We start from the raw sequence: 19,689 nt of genomic DNA, 5'->3' as shown, positions 1-19,689 counted from the left end.
GCCTAATGCTTTGGTAAAAACAGTCAATTATATTGTAAATTGCAGGGAGAGGAGCATTGAAATGTTTGAACGGCGAAGGATTTTTACAAATTAAAATAGTCAGTCAAACACAAAATTGTGCAAATAAACCAGGTTGCGAGCCGCGATGAAAAAAGTCGAAATCTATCAACTAAGCCAATTACAACGAGCTAATCATACTGGCTGTGTGATAATGACATGACCTCAAACTACAGCTCACATACACATCAATACTGGCATAGGCACTCTCTAGGAGAACCCGAAATTGTATTTATTTTGTATTTTATTTAACCTTTATTTAACTAGGCAAGTCAGTTAAGAACAAATTCTTATTTTACAATGACGCCCTAATCAAGTGTACACCAATGCCTCCCTACTTTCTCCATGTCCATCTCTCTCTCTCTTCCCCACAGAAAGGCAGAACCAGAACAGTGGCCAGTCTGTTTTCTTTATTTCCCTATTCCACTAAAATAATCCCCACAGCGGCCATTTTCCCCCCTATCGCCCCAGAGAACCTCCCAGTTGCAGAATCTCTGAGGAAGAATTTCACAGTCTTTACACATGAACAGTAGCAGCAAAGTTTGCCTATATTTCAATGGAACGCGTCTTTAAGTTGAAGCAGAAAAATAAATGAATCATTTCCCCAAAGTACCCTTTTATTTAAGTGTGTTATAAATCAATGTTAAGCAGTGTTATAGCTCTGTGGATGGTGCTTACACAGGGTGTCAGTTCCAGTGCTGTTCAATTCATGTGTGTAATCTCATTTTTACTCTGCCCCTGCAGATATCAACCCTGTAAATCACACACAGGTAGTCCAACTTTGTTTCCACATTGGCTGTAAACTACACTGGAGGGCCTCAACATGTGCTGCTGTTTGATCTCTCATAGCCTGGACTCCCAATCGGCTAGGAGCCATTCCTACACTGATATCATCCCTGTATAATGACAGAAAACAACTTCATGTTTGTTTCCTTGTGTATACTATACACAAGAAGGGACGATCAGCCAATGGGTATACAGCATAGCTGTTTGAGGTTTATTGATGTGTAGAGATGCTGTATGTGACTGGTCTACTGTTGCTCAGATGAAGACGCTACCTTTATCAGTCCGCTATAGAAATAGATACATACTGAGATTTGCTCTAGTTTTACACCATGCAGCAAGCCTATGGCCATGTGTACATGTTTACCTGATATCACCTTGAAGGAACTGTTTTTCTTGTTGCTTGGCTCAGTTTCTTGTATTTCTAAATGCATGAGATTGTTTTCCTAGAGTTAAACATGTGTGTGTGTGGGGGGGGGAGTCAATCACAGTTAATTCTCCGCTTGAAATACCATAAAGACAAGTAATCATGTCTTAATCTGAGAAATGTTTGCTTGTACTGGAATCCATTTCATGTTATTTTGCGTGAGAAAAGATGGCCGGCTCTGCCTTTGATCTGGTGCGCTCTCCAGGAAGAACTAGATTAAAAGGTTCACGAAATCTAAATAAATCTCAAATTGGTTTTTAGTGGGAATGCTTAAGTCGAAAATTAACTTTATGCAAAGCTTGCAGGATAGGATGCCGCGTGGTGGTAATTCCAACAGCTATCTCATATCCATAACCTGTATATCGGATGTCCTCATTTCAAATGCAACACACACACACACACACACACACACACACACACACACACACACACACACACACACACACACACACACACACACACACACACACACACACACACAGAGGCTGGAAGCACGCATACACACATACAGGTACACACACACGTACACACACACGTACACACACGCTTCACTCTATGAAATAATAAGCATGTCTTTGGTCACGTCCCATGGAGGTCAAAGGAAGGCTGAGAGACCCTTTTAATGCAGTCACAAGTCCGAGGGCTCACCATTTGAAGTGTGCAGAGAGAGTGGAATTTGATTGGATTAGACTAGGTTCAGATAGTTGTGAGAAGAGCTAGCTGGCTAGCTGGTTGCAGGGGCTGAGATAGCTTTTTTTTTCTGTGGCATTTTCCCCCAAAATGAGAATAATACAAAAAAAGGATTGGCACTGAAGATAGGCTGGAACGTGATCTTAGCCCAGCACCAGATCAGAGACTCCCATTACGGTTTGGGGTGATAAACCACATCTGTTTCAAATGGGGGTAAGACCAGAGGAGGACTCTCTCTTCTCTCTTCTCTCTTCTCTCCTCTCTCTCTCTCTCTCTCTCTCTCTCTCTCTCTCTCTCTCACTCTCGTTGTATACCCCCCCCCTCAATTCCATTAAATTCAAAGGGCTTTATTGGCATTGGAAACATATGTTCACATTGCCAAAGCAAGTGAAATAGATAATAAACAAAAGTGAAATAAACAAAAAATGAACAGTAAACATTACACACAAAAGTTCCAAAGGAATAGAGAAATTTCAAGTGTCATATTATGGCTATATACAGTGTTGTAACGATGTGCAAATAGTTGAAGTACAAAAGGGAAAATAAATAAACATAAATATGGGTTGAATTTACAATGGTGTTTGTTCTTCACTGGTTTCCCTTTTCTTGTGGCAACAGGTCACAAATATTGTTGCTGTGATGGTACAGTGTGGTATTTCAGCCAATAGATTTGGGAGTTTCTCAAAATTTGATTTGTTTTCTGATTCTCTGTGGGTCTGTGTAATCTGAGGGAAAAATGTCTCTAATATGGTCATACATTTGGCAGGAGGTTAGGAAGTGCAGCTCAGTTTCCACCTCATTTTGTGGGCAGCGTGCACATAGCCTGCCTTCTCTTGAGAGCCAGGTCTGCCTACAGCGGCCTCTCTCAATAGCAAGGCTATGCTCACTGAGTCTGTACATAGTCAAAGCTTTCCTTAATTTTGGGTCAGTCACAGTGGTCAGGTATTCGGCCACTGTTCATTCTCTGTTTAGGGCCAAGTAGCATTCTAGTTTGATCAGTTTCTTTGTTAATTCTTTCCAATGTTTTAAGTAATTATATTTTTGTTTTCTCATGATTTGATTGGGTCTAATTGTGTTGCTGTCCTGGGGCTCTGTGGGGTCTGTTTGTGTTTGTGAACAGAGCCCCAGGACCAGCTTGCTTTGGGGACTCTTCTCCAGCTTCATCTCTCTGTAGGTGATGGCTTTGTTAATTATTTATTTGTTATTTTTATTTAACTAGGCAAGTCAGTTAAGAACAAATTCTTATTTACAATGACGGCCTACCAAAAGGGAAAAGGCCTCCTGCGAGGTTGGGTCTGGGATTAAAAATACAAATAAATAAAATAAAAATATAGGACAAAAAACACATCACGACAAGAGAGACAACACAACACTACATAAAGAGAGACCTAAGACGACAATATAGCATGGCAAAGAAAACATGACAACACAGCATGGTAGCAACACAACATGGTAGCAACACAACATGACAGCAGCACAACATGGTAGCAGCACAAAACAGGGTACAAACGTTGTTGGGCACAGACAACAGCACAAAGGGCAAGAAGGTGGAGACAATAATACATCACACAAAGCAGTCACAACTGTCAGTAAGAAGGTTATGGAAGGTTTGGGAATCGCTTCCTATTAGTTGGTTACGAATTTAACATCTCTTTTCTAGATTTGGATAATTAATGAGTATCGGCCTAATTATGCTCTGCATGCATTATTTGGTGTTTTACGTTGTACACTGAGGATATTCTCTCTCTCTCTCTCTCTCTCTCTCTCTAGTTTTATACCCATCTCTCTCACATTCAAATTCAAGCTGCTTTATTGGCATGAAAAATAACGGTCATCTTCACCATTACATCAGTACTACAACTACTATCATCATTACCACTACTACTACCACCACCACCATCACTAAACTGCTATTATTACCATTACCACCCATACCACTACTATCTGGATTGATAAACAACAATAATAATAGTAATAACAATAATAGTAATAATAAGTAAGTTACTGCTTACTATGCAGATGTTATTATTCAGTGTCCCCCAGGCTATGGCAGGGAAATACATATTTGGCTGCAAGAGGAGCCATTGCTCCTTCGCCCATGAGTATTTTTAGTTTTTCTTCTGGGTTTATAAGTTCAAATTTGGAATAAATGTAGTCATTTCTGTGAATAATGAATCTCTTAGTGAGGAATATTTATCACAGTAAAGGAGAAAGTGCATCTCTGTCTCCACCTCCCCTGTAGTGCAGTGACCACATACACGCTCCTCTTTGGGTAGCCATGTCTTTTTATGTCTGCCGGTTTCTATTGCCAATCGGTGGTCACTCAGCCTGTACTTGGTAAGGATCTGTCTCTGCTTCGTATCTCTGACAGAGTAGAGATAATCAGCCAATTCATATTCTCTGGTTAGGGTCAGATAGCAATTTAGTCGGCTTTGGGATTTTGTTTTGTTTTTCCAATGTTGTAAATATGAGTCCTTTGATTGGTTCATGATTTTGTTTATTTGAAATCTTTCTTTTGAAGCAGTGCTGGTGTCAGCTTGGTTGGTGAGGTCCAACACCAGCTGACTGAGAGGGACCGTTTCTGGGCTTAGCTCTTGGGTTTGAAGTGCTTTAAATTGCAGACTTGAATTTGGACTTGAATTTAGATGTAGCCAACATTTTTATGATCTTTTCTGTATTTTCATTATTACTGGAAAGCGGCCCAATTCTGCCCTACATGCATTAGTTGGTGTATTTCTCTGGACTTGTAGGATTTTCCGACAGAATTCTGCATGTAGGGCTTCAATTGGATGTTTGTCCCACATTTTAAAGTCCAGTTTATTGAGTGGCCCCCAAACCTCACTTCCGTAAAGAGCTATTGGTAGGATTACACTGTCAAGTATTTTGGTCCAAATTCTAATTGGGATGTTGATTTTGAATAATTTCATTTTTATTGCATACAATGCTCTGCGGGCTTTTTCTTTGAGTGCATTCACTGCCATATTAAAGTTTCCCGATGCAGATATGGTCAGACCAAGGTAGGTGTAATTTTTAGTGTGTTCAATTATGGTGTTGTTCAGGGTGAATTTATATATGTGTTTCTGACATCAGTTTTTTGGGGGGTAAATCATGATTTTCATTTTTTGGAAATTTACTGCCAGGGCCCAATTATGGCAATATTGCTCTAGAATATTAATGTTCTGTTGAAGACCTTCTTTGGTTGGTGATAGAAGTACCAAGTCATCAGCATATAGCAGGTATTTCACCTCTGTGTCAAATAGTGTGAGTCCTGGGGCTGGAGAATGGTCCAACATCTCTGCTAATTCATTGATATAAATGTTGAAAAGATTTGGACTCAAACTGCAGCCTTGTCTCACACCTCGACATTGTGAAAATAATTCAGTTCTTTGGTTTTTGATTTTTATTGCACATGTGTTTTCTGTGTACATACATTTTATGAAGTCATACACCTTACCACCAAGCCCACTTTGGAGAATTTTGTAGAATAGCCCTTCGTGCCAAATAGAATCAAATGCTTTTTTAAAGTCAATAAAGCAAGCAAAGATTTTTTTTGTGGACGTGTTTATTAATTAGTGTGTGTAAGGTGTATATATGGTCAGTAGTGCGATGGTTAGGGAGAAAGCCAATTTGACATTTACTTATTACTTTTTTTTCTTGAAGAAAGGTTTGAATTCTTGAATTCAAAATGCTACAGAAAACCTTTCCCAAGTTAAGGTTTACGCAATTCCCCTGTAATTATTGGGGTCTGATTTGTCTCCACTTTTATGGATAGGGGAGATGAGCCCCTGGTTCCAGACATCAGGGAAGCAGCCATAAGTTAAAACCATGTTGAACAATTTAAGCACAGCATTTTGCAACTCAGGTGTGCTGTTTTTCAGCATTTCATTTCTGATGTTGTCTAGACTACAAGCCTTGTTTGATTTAATAGATTTGAGCTTTTCATTTAGTTCTTGTTGGGTTATTGGGTAATCTAATGGATTTTGGTTGTTTTTAATGACTGATTCAAGGATGTTCAATTTTTCTTTAATTTCTAATTGGTTCTGTTGTAAGTCTTTTTGTGGGGTGTTTTTGTATAGATTATCAAAATAAGTTTTCCAAATTCCTACATCTTGTATGGCTAATTCTTGTGGCTTTGTTGTACTTAAATTGTTCCACATGTCCCAGAACTGATTTTGGTCAATTGCGTTTTCAATTTCATCAAGTGTCCTGTTGGTATAATTCAATTTCTTGCGTTTCAGTGTTTGTCTACACTGTTTCAGAGTTTCAAAGTATTCATATCGTAGCTCTGGGTTGTTTTGCTGCTTATGTTTTTTGTTTGACATTTGTCTTAGGTTTTTTCGAATTGTTTTACATTCATTATCAAACCATTTGTCAGAAACATTTTGTTTCTGATGTTGCATTTCTTTGGTTTTCTCAAATGTGCTTTCGATGCTGCTTTTTGGAATATGCAGTTGATGTTTTGAGTAGCCGAATTGACACCATCTTTATTGTTTTGGTATTGTGAGTTATTGAAAAACTGTATAGAGTTCATCATTTCATTTGAGTTCAACGTTTCAATGAATCTCTCTGCACTGTTTGGAGCCCATCTGTACGATTGGTTTATGTTGTAGAGTTTATTGGGCTGTTTTTTTGAATGAGTATTGCCGATTAACTTCTATGGGCTAAGTGGGACGCCAGTGAAATATCAGGGCGGCAAATTCAAAACAACAAAATGTCATAATTCAACTTTCTCAAACATACAACTATTTTACACCATTTTAAAGATACACTTCTCCTTGATGTAACCAAAAAGGCTTTACAGCGAAAGCAAAACATTAGACTATGTTAGGAGAGTACATAGACAAAAATAATCACACAGCCATTTTCCAAGCAAGGACATGTGTCACAAAAACCCAAAACACAGCTAAATGAAGCACTAACCTTTGACGATCTTCATCAGATGACACTCCCAGGACATTATGTTACACAATACATGTATGTTTTGTTCGATAAAGTTAATATTTATATCCAAAAACAGCATTTTACATTGGCGCGTTATGTTCAGAAAATGTATTCCCACCAAAACCCTCCAGTGAATGTGCACATCAATTTACAAAAATAGTCATCATAAACGTTGACAAAATATATAACAATTATTTAAAGAATTATAGATAGACTACTCCTGGATGCAACCGCTGTGTCAGATTTTAAAATAGCTTTACGGAGAAAGCACATTCTTCAATATTCTGAGTACAGAGCTTGCCATCACAGCAAGCTATACAGACACCCGCCAAGTTCGGGGTCACCTAAACTCAGAATTAGTATTATAAATATTCTCTTACCTTTGCTGATCTTCATCAGAATGCACTCCCGGGACTGCTACTTCCACAAGAAATGTTGTTTTTGTTCGAAATAATCCATATTTATGTCCAAATAATGCGCGAGTGCGGTACCAGAGACGAAAAGTCAAAATGTTCCATTACCGTACTTAGAAGCATGTCAAACGCTGTTTAAAATCAATCTTTATGGTATTTGTAACGTAAAATTGCGATAATATTCCAACCCGACAATAGCATATTCATTCAAGAAGAAAAAGAAGGAACGGCGTGCTCGCGGGATCGCGCATATCCAATCCCTTTGTCTCCAGGCAGTCCACTCAGTTACTGAGCTCCTATATTCTGCCCAGTGACAGGAGAATGCTGAAAGAACTTTCTGAAGGCTGTTGACAGCCAATGGAAGCCTTAGGAAGTGCAACGTGACCCCACAGAAACTGTAGTTTTGATAGAGAAACAAAAGAAGAACTAAAATTCTCAGACTTTCCACTTCCTGGTTGGATATTTCTCAGGTTTTTGCCTGCCATATGAGTTCTGTTATACTCACAGACACCATTCAAACAGTTTTAGAAACTTCGGAGTGTGTTCTATCCAAATCTACTAATAATATGCATATTCTAGTTTCTGGGCCAGAGTAGTAACCTGTTTAATTTGGGTGCGTTTTTATCCGGCCGTGAAAATACTGCCCCCTACACCTCAACAGGTTAATTTCTTGAGAAACACGTTGACTGTGATCGGACAATGGTGTCTGTGGTCTGACAGTGAATGCACTAATGGAGGAGGGGTCAATGTCAGTGATGGCATAATCGACTACACTTGTCCCAAGAGCTGAGCCGTAAGTAAACTGATCTAAAGAGTCCCCTCTGATTCTACCATTAAGCATGTACAGGCCTAAGGCTCGACAGAGATGCACTAACTCCTTCCCATTTTTGTTCAGTATTTGGTCAGGACTATTTCTATTATTTATAATAGGGCTACTGTACAAGGAGGGGTGTCCAAATATGTGGTGGTTACCTCCCGCACCAGTGTAGTCAGGCTCAGAACCTGTTCTTGCATGTCACGTCCTGACCAGTGAAAGAGGTCATTTGCCATAGTAGTATGGTCAGGGCGTGGCAGGGGGGTTTGTTTTGTAGGTATTTTGGGTTTTCTGTTTCTATGTGGGTTTGTTCTAGTTATCTATTTCTATGTGTTGGTTTTCATGTTCGGCCGGGTATGGTTTCCAATCAGAGGCAGGTGTCTTTCGTTGTCTCTGATTGGAAGCCATACTTAGGCAGCCTGTTTTTCCTTTGGGGTTGTGGGTAGTTGTTTTCCGTTTTAGTCTTTGTACCTGACAAATGTAATGATTTCTGTGTGGAGATTGTCGAAAAACTGATCATCATAATATGGTGAATCTGAAGGAGGAGCATAAGCTGCACATATGTATACATCATTGTCACAGTAGATTGTACCTTTGTTAAGTTTTAGCCAAATGTGACTGGTACCTTTTTTAATTTCATTCAGTGCTAAGTCCTGCTTATGCCAAATGATGATTCCACCTGAGTCTCGGCCCCGTTTAACATTTTTATGTTTGATTGATGGTAGTAAACTTTATCTATAGCCTGAGGGACACTGAGTATCTATGTCTCCACGACACCATGTTTCCAGTAGGATTATGATGTCCTTTCCCTTGATGTTTTTAATCAATTCTGGATTTGTTGTTTTATAACCAAAATGTGAAGAGTTTAGGCCCTGGATATTCCAAGAGCTGATAGTTAATGATCTCATTTATAATAAGTGATATTCACTGGTTTGAGTAAAGTACATTGAAAAAAAAAAAACTAATAATAACATACATACATACATACATACATACATACATACATACATACATACATACATACATACATACATACATACATACATACATACATACACTACTATAATAACGGTGCCAATAAAATTAAGAATAGTTGTAAACATTAATAAGAATGGAATAAGATTTCACAAAAAATAAGTACAATGCAATCTGCAACCATGTGTGTGTGTGTGTGTGTGTGTGTGTGTGTGTGTGTGTGTGTGTGTGTGTGTGTGAATTAAAGGGTCTGTCTAGCTCAGTAGTCTGCATATTAGTTGCAGTAGTTGGCGCACCTCTCCTATCTCTGATTGTTCTCGGTGTCTTTTGCCAGAGGTTACCTCAGCATATGTAGGCTGATGATCTGAATGATACATGGTGTGAACTGCATCATGTGGTGTACTTCTCTGAAGGACAGTGTTCTGTCCGACCCTGGAGTAGTGATCAGAGCTGGGTTGTGATGGGCCAGGTCCAGTAGAGCTGTGTTGTGATGGGCCTGGTCTAGTAGAGCTGTGTTGTGATGGGCCTGGTCTAGTAGAGCTGTGTTGTGATGGGCCTGGTCTAGTAGAGCTGTATTGTGATGGGCTAGGTCTAGTAGAGCTGTGTTGTGATGGGACGGGTCTAGTCGTGCTGTCCTGAGGCGGGTCTGGTCTGGTAAATCTGTGTTGTGATGGGCCAGGTCTAGTAGTGCTGTGTTGTGATGGGCCAGGTCTAGTAATTGTAGTTATCTTAGCTAGCTGAATTGTTTACCAGTTGCTAAGCAGTTGCTAGGGACTCTTTTGGAAGAAGCTAGCTAGCTAACGAAGAACAACAAAGAATATCTAGTTAACAGAAGAAAAGAAAGAGAAAATCAGGACAGAAGAAAAAGGATATCAAAGTGAAACAGTTCTCTAAAGACACAAGAGACAATAATACAAGAAGCAACACTTCTGTAGCTTGTCAACTATGTGTCTGTCTATCCCTGTTCTCTCCCCTCTGCACAGGCCATACAAACGCTTCACACCGCGTGGCCGCTGCCACTCTAACCTGGTGGTCCCAGCGCGCACGCCCCACGTGGAGTTCCAGGTCTCCGGCAGCCTCTGGAACTGCCGGTCTGCAGCCAACAAGGCTGAGTTCATCTCAGCCTATGCTACCCTCCAGTCCCTAGACTTCCTGGCGCTGACGGAAACATGGATTACCACAGATAACACTGCTACTCCTACTGCTCTCTCTTCGTCTGCCCACGTGTTCTCGCATACCCCTAGAGCATCGAGCCAGCGGGGTGGTGGCACTGGAATCCTGATCTCTCCCAAGTGGACATTCTCTCTTTCTCCCCTGACCCATCTGTCTATCTCCTCATTTGAATTCCATGCTGTCACAGTTACCAGCCCTTTCAAGCTTAACATCCTTATCATTTATCGCCCTCCAGGTTCCCTTGGAGAGTTCATCAATGAGCTTGACAAGTTCCTTCCCTGAAGATGGCTCACCTCTCACAGTTCTGGGTGACTTTAACCTCCCCACGTCTACCTTTGACTCATTCCTCTCTGCCTCCTTCTTTCCACTCCTCTCCTCTTTTGACCTCACCCTCTCACCTCCCCCCCTACTCACAAGGCAGGCAATACGCTTGACCTCATCTTTACTAGATGCTGTTCTTCCACTAATCTCATTGCAACTCCCCTCCAAATCTCCGACCACTACCTTGTATTCTTTTCCCTCTTGCTCTGATCCAACACTTCTCACTCTGCCCCTACTCGGATGGTATTGCGCCGTCCCAACCTTCGCTCTCTCTCTCCCGCTACTCTCTCCTCTTCCATCCTATCATCTCTTCCCTCTGCTCAAACCTTCTCCAAACTATCTCCTGATTCTGCCTCCTCAACCCTCCTCTCCTCCCTTTCTGCATCCTTTGATTTTCTCTGTCCCCTATCCTCCAGGCCGGCTCGGTCCTCCCCTCCAGCTCCGTGGCTCGACGACTCACTACGAGCTCACAGAACAGGGCTCCGGGCAGCCGAGCGGAAATGGAGGAAAACTTGCCTCCCTGCGGACCTGGCATCCTTTCACTCCCTCCTCTCTACATTCTCCTCTTCTGTCTCTGCTGCTAAAGCCACTTTCTACCACTCTAAATTCCAAGCATCTGCCTCTAACCCTAGGAAGCTCTTTGCTACCTTCTCCTCCCTCCTGAATCCTCCTCCCCCTCCCCCCCTCCTCCCTCTCTGCGGATGATATCCGATCCTCGTTTGCTAAGTCAAACGACAAAGCTGGTCCTGCTCACACTGCCCTACCCTGTGCTTTGACCTCTTTCTCCCCTCTCTCTCCAGATGAAATCTCGCGTCTTGTGACGGCCGGCCGCCCAACAACCTGCCCACTTGACCCTATCCCCTCCTCTCTTCTCCAGACCATTTCCGGAGACCTTCTCCCCTACCTCACCTCGCTCATCAACTCATCCTTGACCGCTGGCTACGTCCCTTCCGTCTTCAAGAGAGCGAGAGTTGCACCCCTTCTGAAAAAACCTACACTCGATCCCTCCGATATCAACAACTACAGACCAGTATCCCTTCTTTCTTTTCTCTCCAAAACTCTTGAGCGTGCCGTCCTTGGCCAGCTCTCCTGCTATCTCTCTCAGAATGACCTTCTTGATCCTAATCAGTCAGGTTTCAAGACTGGGCATTCAACTGAGACTGCTCTTCTCTGTGTCACGGAGGCTCTCCGCACTGCTAAAGCTAACTCTCTCCCCTCTGCTCTCATCCTTCTAGACCTATCTGCTGCCTTTGATACTGTGAACCATCAGATCCTCCTCTCCACCCTCTCCGAGTTGGGCATCTCCGGCGCGGCCCACACTTGGATTGCGTCCTACCTGACAGGTCGCTCCTACCAGGTGGCGTGGCGAGAATCTGTCTCCGCACCATGCGCTCTCACCACTGGTGTCCCCCAGGGCTCTGTTCTAGGCCCTCTCCTATTCTCGCTATACACCAAGTCACTTGGCTCTGTTATATCCTCACATGGTCTCTCCTATCATTGCTATGCAGACGACACACAATTAATCTTCTCCTTTCCCCCTTCTGATAACCAGGCGGCGAATCGCATCTCTGCATGTCTGTCAGACATATCAGTGTGGATGACGGATCACCACCTCAAGCTGAACCTCGGCAAGACGGAGCTGCTCTTCCTCCCAGGGAAGGACTGCCCGTTCCATGATCTCGCCATCACGGTTGACACTCCCTTGTGTCCTCCTCCCAGAGTGCTAAGAACCTTGGCGTGATCCTGGACAACACCCTGTCGTTCTCCACTAACATCAAGGCGGTGACCCGATCCTGTAGGTTCATGCTCTACAACATTCGCAGAGTACGACCCTGCCTCACACAGGAAGCGGCGCAGGTCCTAATCCAGGCACTTGTCATCTCCTGTCTGGATTACTGCAACTCGCTGTTGGCTGGGCTCCCTGCCTGTGCCATTAAACCCCTACAACTCATCCAGAACGCCGCAGCCCGTCTGGTGTTCAACCTTCCCAAGTTCTCTCACTTCACTCCGCTCCTCCGCTCTCTCCACTGGCTTCCAGTTGAAGCTCGCATCCGCTACAAGACCATGGTGATTGCCTACGGAGCTGTGAAGGGAACGGCACCTCCATACCTTCAGGCTCTGATCAGGCCCTACACCCAAACAAGGGCACTGCGTTCATCCACCTCTGGCCTACTGGCCCCCCTACCTCTGAGGAAGCACAGTTCCCGCTCAGCCCAGTCAAAACTGTTCGCTGCTCTGGCACCCCAATGGTGGAACAAGCTCCCTCACGACGCCAGGACAGCGGAGTCAATCACCACCTTCCGGAGACACCTGAAACCCCACCTCTTTAAGGAATACCTAGGATAGGATAAAGTAATCCTTCTACCCCCCCCTTAAAAGATTTAGATGCACTATTGTAAAGTGGTTGTTCCACTGGATATCATAAGGTGAATGCACCAATTTGTAAGTCGCTCTGGATAAGAGCGTCTGCTAAATGACTTAAATGTAAATGTAAATGTAGTAGAGCTGTGTTGTGATGGGCCAGGTCTAGTAGAGCTGTGTTGTGATGGGTCTGGTCTGGTAAATCTGTGTTGTGATGGGCCTGGTCTAGTAGAGCTGTGTTGTGATGGGCCAGGTCTAGTAGAGCTGTGTTGTGATGGGTCTGGTCTGGTAAATCTGTGTTGTGATGGACCTGGTCTAGTAGAGCTGTGTTGTAATAAGCCGTGTCTGGCTCTTTTCTCCTGGGGATGGTGGAGGTACTGTTGTTTCAGAAGGTGAGGCGGGGGACCTCTGTTGCTGGGGTGATGGGTGTGTGGGTCCCTGCCAAGTGTTACATCTTTTAGGTCCGTGGCAAAGGTTCTGATACTGTCCTGATCCAGATGTACATTATGGTATAAGTGTTGACATGTCAGAGTGGGGTGGTGAGCCGTTCTGACGTTGAGCAGTGAGGCTCAGTCCACAGTGATCTGTTGATTTATTTTGTCCATCAACTGTCCTGGGAAGTCTTTTCTTGGTAGGAGGGTGGACACAACTATATTGGTTGTTGGGAACATGGCCTGTGCCAGTTCTGCCACTCTTCTCACTGGACCAGATACATTTTCTCCTTTCGCATGAAAGTCGTTTGTTCCAGTGTGGATGATGATGTTGTCGGGGGTGTCAACCCTGGTCTGACTGAGTAGCTGCATTGCACTGTCAGTTGTAGGAAACCAGAACTTATACACCTGGTGTCTAGGGAATAATCTTTCCTGGACTAAGAACTTCCCATTTGAATCAATAAGGATTGCAGTTGTGGGTGATTGTCTGGGTGGAGCAGACTGGGAGACTGGTATTCTGATCTGAGCTGGAGCAGACAGGGAGGCTGGTTGGCTAACCTGGGCTGGAGCAGACTGGGAGGCTGGTATTCTGACCTGGGCTGGAGCAGACAGGGAGGCTGGTTGGCTGACCTGGGCTGGAGCAGACTGAGAGGCTGGTAGGTTGACCTGGGCTGGAGCACACTGTGCTGGAGCAGACTGGGAAGCAGGTAGGCTGACATGGGCTAGAGCAGACTGGGACGCTGGTTGGCTGATCTGGGCTGGAGCAGACTGGTAGGCTGGTGCAGTGTCATCAGGCTGTGTGGTGGAGGCCATGCTGGTCTCAGGTTCTGCTTGTGTTATGCCAAGCTGGTTGACATGTTCTCTAGATGCAGAGGACATAATGACTCGCTGCTGGTTGAGGGTGTCAATGTACCTCTCTCTTTGTTCTAGCTCCTTTCTTGTTGTGCTCAGAAGGTCTCTGAGGTCGTCATTTGTCTGACTCAGTTTGTACATTCTGCTTTCTAATTTAGCAATAGATGCTCTGCTCTCCTCCCTGAACTGTTTCATCTCTTTTAGTTTTTGGACAGTGTCCTCCTCTTGAAGCTTGTTCTCTCTGAGTTCTATGACCTCTGCTTCAACTAGAGATAGGGTGTTGTGGAAACGTTGCATAGCAGGTGTTCTTGGTGTTGTAGGCATGTCCTTGGCTCTGTCTGCTGCAGGTGAGGTAGGTAGAGGGACACTGAGGGCTTCTTGCTAGGTCACAGAGACTGTTGGGGCCTGCTTTTCTCCATCTCCCTCCTTGACTTTTTCCTCAGTTTCTGAGATGATTTCAGCTTCTGCTTTTAGGGTAGCAAACCTATTCTCGAAGGCCTGGAGGCTTGAATCATTGCCTTGTATCAATACAGTTCCATTATTATAGAAGTTTACTGTTTGATACGTGTTGCTCTGGTCAGCTTCTTCAAAAATGCTGATCTGACATCCTTGGCTGATGCCTCTCTTTTTTGAGAAAGGGAAATGGTTGCAAATAACCCTTTTCCATATGTGCCATCGTTTGGTATTAAAAATTTAATTTGCTCTTGTTTTGCAACTGGTAAGATCTGCAAACAGACATTCATGGTTCTGTCCCATCAACAAACCTTTGAAACTTTTCTTAGCTTTCTCTGTTTGGATGTCTGGTGGGTAAACAATTTCCATAGCAACGCTGGTGATGTTGGCTACAATGTTGCAATAGAAGCGTTGTTTCTTGTATTATTGTTTCACTTTGATGTCCAAAGTGACTGTTTCACTTTGATGTCCTTTTTCTTCTGTCCTTATTTTGTCTTTCTTTTCTTCTGTTAACTAGATATTCTTTGTTATTCTTTGTTAGCTAGCTAGCTTCTTCCAGGAGAGTCCCTAGCAACTGCTTAGCAACTAGTAAACAATTCAGCTAGCTAAGATAACTGTACAATTTTATGAGAAATAGTTACTTTTCCAAAAGCCCTTCTTCTTTGTTTGTTGCTTGTTTTTTCTCCTATTCACTCTTGCAGTTTTCTTTTGCTTTTTTCCGATGTACTTCACTCTAAAAACCATGTAAATTTCAATATTCGTAGGAGCAAATTTTTTCAGCAGCTGCTGCTCAATTTGGATCTCTCTCTCTCTCTCTCTCTCTCTCTCTCTCTCTCTCTCTCTCTCTCTCTCTCTGTGTCTTTAGTTTTATACCCATCTCTCTCTCTCTCTCTCTGTGTGTGTGTGTGTCTAGTTTTATACCCATCTCTCTCTCTCTCTCTCTCTCTCTCTCTCTCTCTCAATTCAATTCAATTCAATTCAATTCAATTCACTTTATTGGCATGACGTAACAATGTACATATTGCCAAAGCTTATTTTGTATATTTACAATATAAAAATAAATAAAAATGAGAATCAAAATTGTCAACGGGACAACAGTAACAACAATAACCAAGGGTCAAAATAACCATACATTCAACAATAACAATAGCCATACAGTAGAGTACATGTGCAGGTTTATTGGTCTGTCAGACACTGTCCCTCAACTTATGGCAGGCAGCAATGTAGTGCGCTGCCAACACACAGCTCTCTGTGTCCTCCCCCAACAGGACGGGTAGCCTATCCTCATCAGAGAGGTCTTTAAAACCTTGAATAAGGGTTTCAAATTTGGGGAAATGACACTCTCTAATTGTTTTATATTTTTGACATTTTGTCAGGAAATGCAGCTCCGTCTCAGGTTCTGCTGTTGTGCAGTGGTTGCACAGCCTTTCCTCTACAGGGAGCCAGGTTTTCCTGTGTCTACCCTTCTCAATGGCAAGGCTGTGCTCACTGAGCCTGTACTTTGTCAAGGTTTTTCTAAGGTTTTGATCAGTAACCATGGTCAAATATTTAGCCATAGTGTACTGTCGATTTAGGGCCAGATAGCACTGCATTTGGCTTTGTGTTTGTGCTTGTGTTTCCCAATAAGCAATGTAGTTTTGTTTTGACTGTGTTGTAATTTGGTTTATTCTGATTGATTGGATGTTCTGGTCCTGAGGCTTCAGTGTGTTAGTAGAACAGGTTTGTGAACTCAGCCCCAGGACCAGCTGGATGAGGGGACTCTTTTATACCCACCTCTCTCTCTCTCTCTCTCTCTCTCTCTCTCTCTCTGTGTGTGTCTTTAGTTTTATACCCATCTCTCTCTCTCTCTCTCTCTCTCTCTGTGTGTGTCTTTAGTTTTATACCCATCTCTCTCTCTCTCTCTCTCTCTCTCTCTGTGTGTGTCTTTAGTTTTATACCCATCTCTCTCTCTCTCTCTCTCTCTCTCTCTCTCTCTCTCTCTCTGTGTCTTTAGTTTTATACCCATCTCTCTCTCTCTCTCTCTCTCTCTCTCTCTGTGTGTCTTTAGTTTTATACCCATCTCTCTCTCTCTCTCTCTCTCTCTCTCTCTCTCTGTGTGTGTCTTTAGTTTTATACCCATTTCTCTCTCTCTCTCTCTCTCTCTCTCTCTCTCTCTCTCTCTCTCTGTGTGTGTCTTTAGTTTTATACCCATCTCTCTCTCTCTCTCTCTCTCTCTCTCTCTCTCTCTCTCTCTCTCTCTCTCTCTCTCTCTCTCTCTCCCTCTCTCTTTAGTTTTATACCCATCTCTCTCTCTCTCTCTCTCTCTCTCTCTCTCTGTGTGTCTTTAGTTTTATACCCATCTCTCTCTCTCTCTCTCTCTCTCTCTCTCTCTCTGTGTGTGTCTTTAGTTTTATACCCATCTCTCTCTCTCTCTCTCTCTCTCTCTCTCTCTCTCTCTCTCGTGTGTGTCTTTAGTTTTATACCCATCTCTCTCTCTCTCTCTCTCTCTCTCTCTCTCTCTCTCTCTCTCTCTCTCTCTCTGTGTGTGTCTTTAGTTTTATACCCATCTCTCTCTCTCTCTCTCTCTCTCTCTCTCTCTCTCTCTCTCTCGTGTGTGTCTTTAGTTTTATACCCATCTCTCTCTCTCTCTCTCTCTCTCTCTCTCTCTCTCTCTCTCTCTCTGTGTGTCTTTAGTTTTATACCCATCTCTCTCTCTCTCTCTCTCTCTCTCTCTCTCTCTCTCTTTCTTTAGTTTTATACCCATCTCTCTCTCTCTCTCTCTCTCTCGTTTTTATACCCATCTCTCTCTCTCTCTCTCTCTCTCTCTCTCTCTCTCTGTGTGTGTGTCTAGTTGTATACCCATCTCTCTCTCTCTAGTTTTATACCCATCTCTCTCTCTCTCTCCCCTCTCTCTCTCTCTCTCTCTCTCTCTCTCTCTCTCTCTGTGTGTGTGTCTAGTTTTATACCCATCTCTCTCTCTCTCTCTCTCTTTAGTTTTATACCTCTCTCTCTCTCTCTCTCTCTCTCTCTCTCTCTCTCTCTTTAGTTTTATACCCATCTCTCTCTCTCTGTCTGTCTGTGTGTGTCTAGTTTTATACCCATCTTTCTCTCTCTCTCTCTCTCTTTCTCTCTCTCTTTAGTTTTTAACCCCCCTCTCTCCATCTCTCTCAATTCAATTCGAGAGGCTTTATTGGGATTGGAAACATATGTTGACATTGCCAAAGCAAGTGAAATGGATAAACCAAAGTGAAATAAACAATAAACTGTCTAAAAGGAATTTGTATTTCTGGTCCTGGCAACTGGACCTTTTTTGGAACACCATTTTTGTCTCTCTCTCTGTCTTTTGTTTTTCATTATTTAACCTTTATTTAACTAGGCAAGTCAGTTAAGAACACATTTTTATTTACAATGCCGGTCTACCCCGGCCAAACCCAGACGACGCTGGACCAATTGTGCGCCGCCTTATGGGACTCCCAATCACGGCCGGATGTGATACAGTCTGGATTCAAACCATGGACTGTAGTGACGCTTCCTGCACTGAGGTGCAGTGCCTTAGACTGATGCGCCACTCGAGAGTGCAGCCTTACACCCCCCCTCTCACTCTCTCTGTCTTCAGTTTTATACCCCCCTCTCTCGTTAATTATTGTCTCAAAGTGATGGACTTATTTACTTTGAAAAGCTGGGGACGGCGGCGGCGGCGGCATAAAACCCCCAAATTGGTTCATTTGGGTTTAGAACTACTTGAATGTGCAACAGTTCCTCTCCTGAGGCCCACCAGTGATGACATAGAAGTAACAACCCATGTCAGAATTACTCAAGTTTTAGCTGTTCTTCTTATGCCAGTAACTTTGCCCGAAAAAAATCCATGTGGTTGGAGTAATAGCATATCTCTTATTCCAGAGATATGACAGTCTCAATGTAACAGAGGTAGATGGGGTATGAATACATCATCTCTGAGTATGGGCGTTGGTGGTCCTCTATAACAACCTGTTCCAGTTATAATAAGATACTAAATTGTAGGTCCAATGTATGCCCTTGTATGTGGTTACCCCGGATAGCCAGCCTATCCTTCCCAAACACTGTTGGCTTTGGTTGCTCACTAATGCTTCACTAAGAGGCTAGTGAGGCCCCCTACTGGGTGAAAAAAACATCAACTCATTCTCCATAGTCAGATTTTTATATTTTCAATGAATAATAAGTAACCCTTATCTGAACATGGCACCACTGATCAAAACTCTTGTATTTGTATTAATAAAAAAATATATGAATGTGCCAAAAAGGAAAACGTGTTTATAGATTAGAAATGAGCAGCTTAATTTTCTATATCAAAATAATGATTCTAGACAGACTGCATAAAGCCATGCTCAAACACACAGGGGCAGCGTGACACCATATACTTGATTGTCCCCTAGGGGAAATCTGTCCTGGAGCTTGGACAACTAAAGAGTGCTGCTGATTCCACATAAATACATAGAACAACACCTCATCAAACACCCCCCTCCTGACCCACACAAACCTTTGTTAGTTCATGCCAGGCAATGCTACAGGGATGCTACCGGGACATGTACAGGGTTGTCCCTAAAAGTGCTCTAAGTGTTACTTCACATGATTATAATGTGATTTTTTTTTTTTTAATTGCTGCAAAGCCCACTCACACTTCATTAGTGGACTTGTGTCAGGGGGAATTGACATCAAGGTGATGAGTGTTCTTGGCCAGTTGCCTTTTGCAATCCCAGACTAACTGCTTCTGAATGCTATGATCTGGCTTCTTCTACTTGTAAACTCAAAACAACAGTAGCATTAGATATTTTCCCTTTCGTCTTTTCTTAGTGTGCAGTTTACAGTTCTCAATTGCGTACAAGCTTTTTTTTTAACAATGTTGTAGATTTTTTTTTAAACAGTGTACACAAGAAACAGAGCTCTGTGGCCTTTTGCAAAACTGTAACTGCGTTTTCAAAATGTACTTGCCTTCTCAAAACATAAATACATTATCAAAACTACATGATACCGTCAAAATTG

The sequence above is a fragment of the Salmo salar genome, chromosome ssa09 (genome assembly GCF_905237065.1).
Source record: "Salmo salar chromosome ssa09, Ssal_v3.1, whole genome shotgun sequence".
NCBI classification, from domain to species: Eukaryota; Metazoa; Chordata; class Actinopteri; order Salmoniformes; family Salmonidae; genus Salmo; species Salmo salar.
This window is presented reverse-complemented; position numbering follows the sequence as displayed.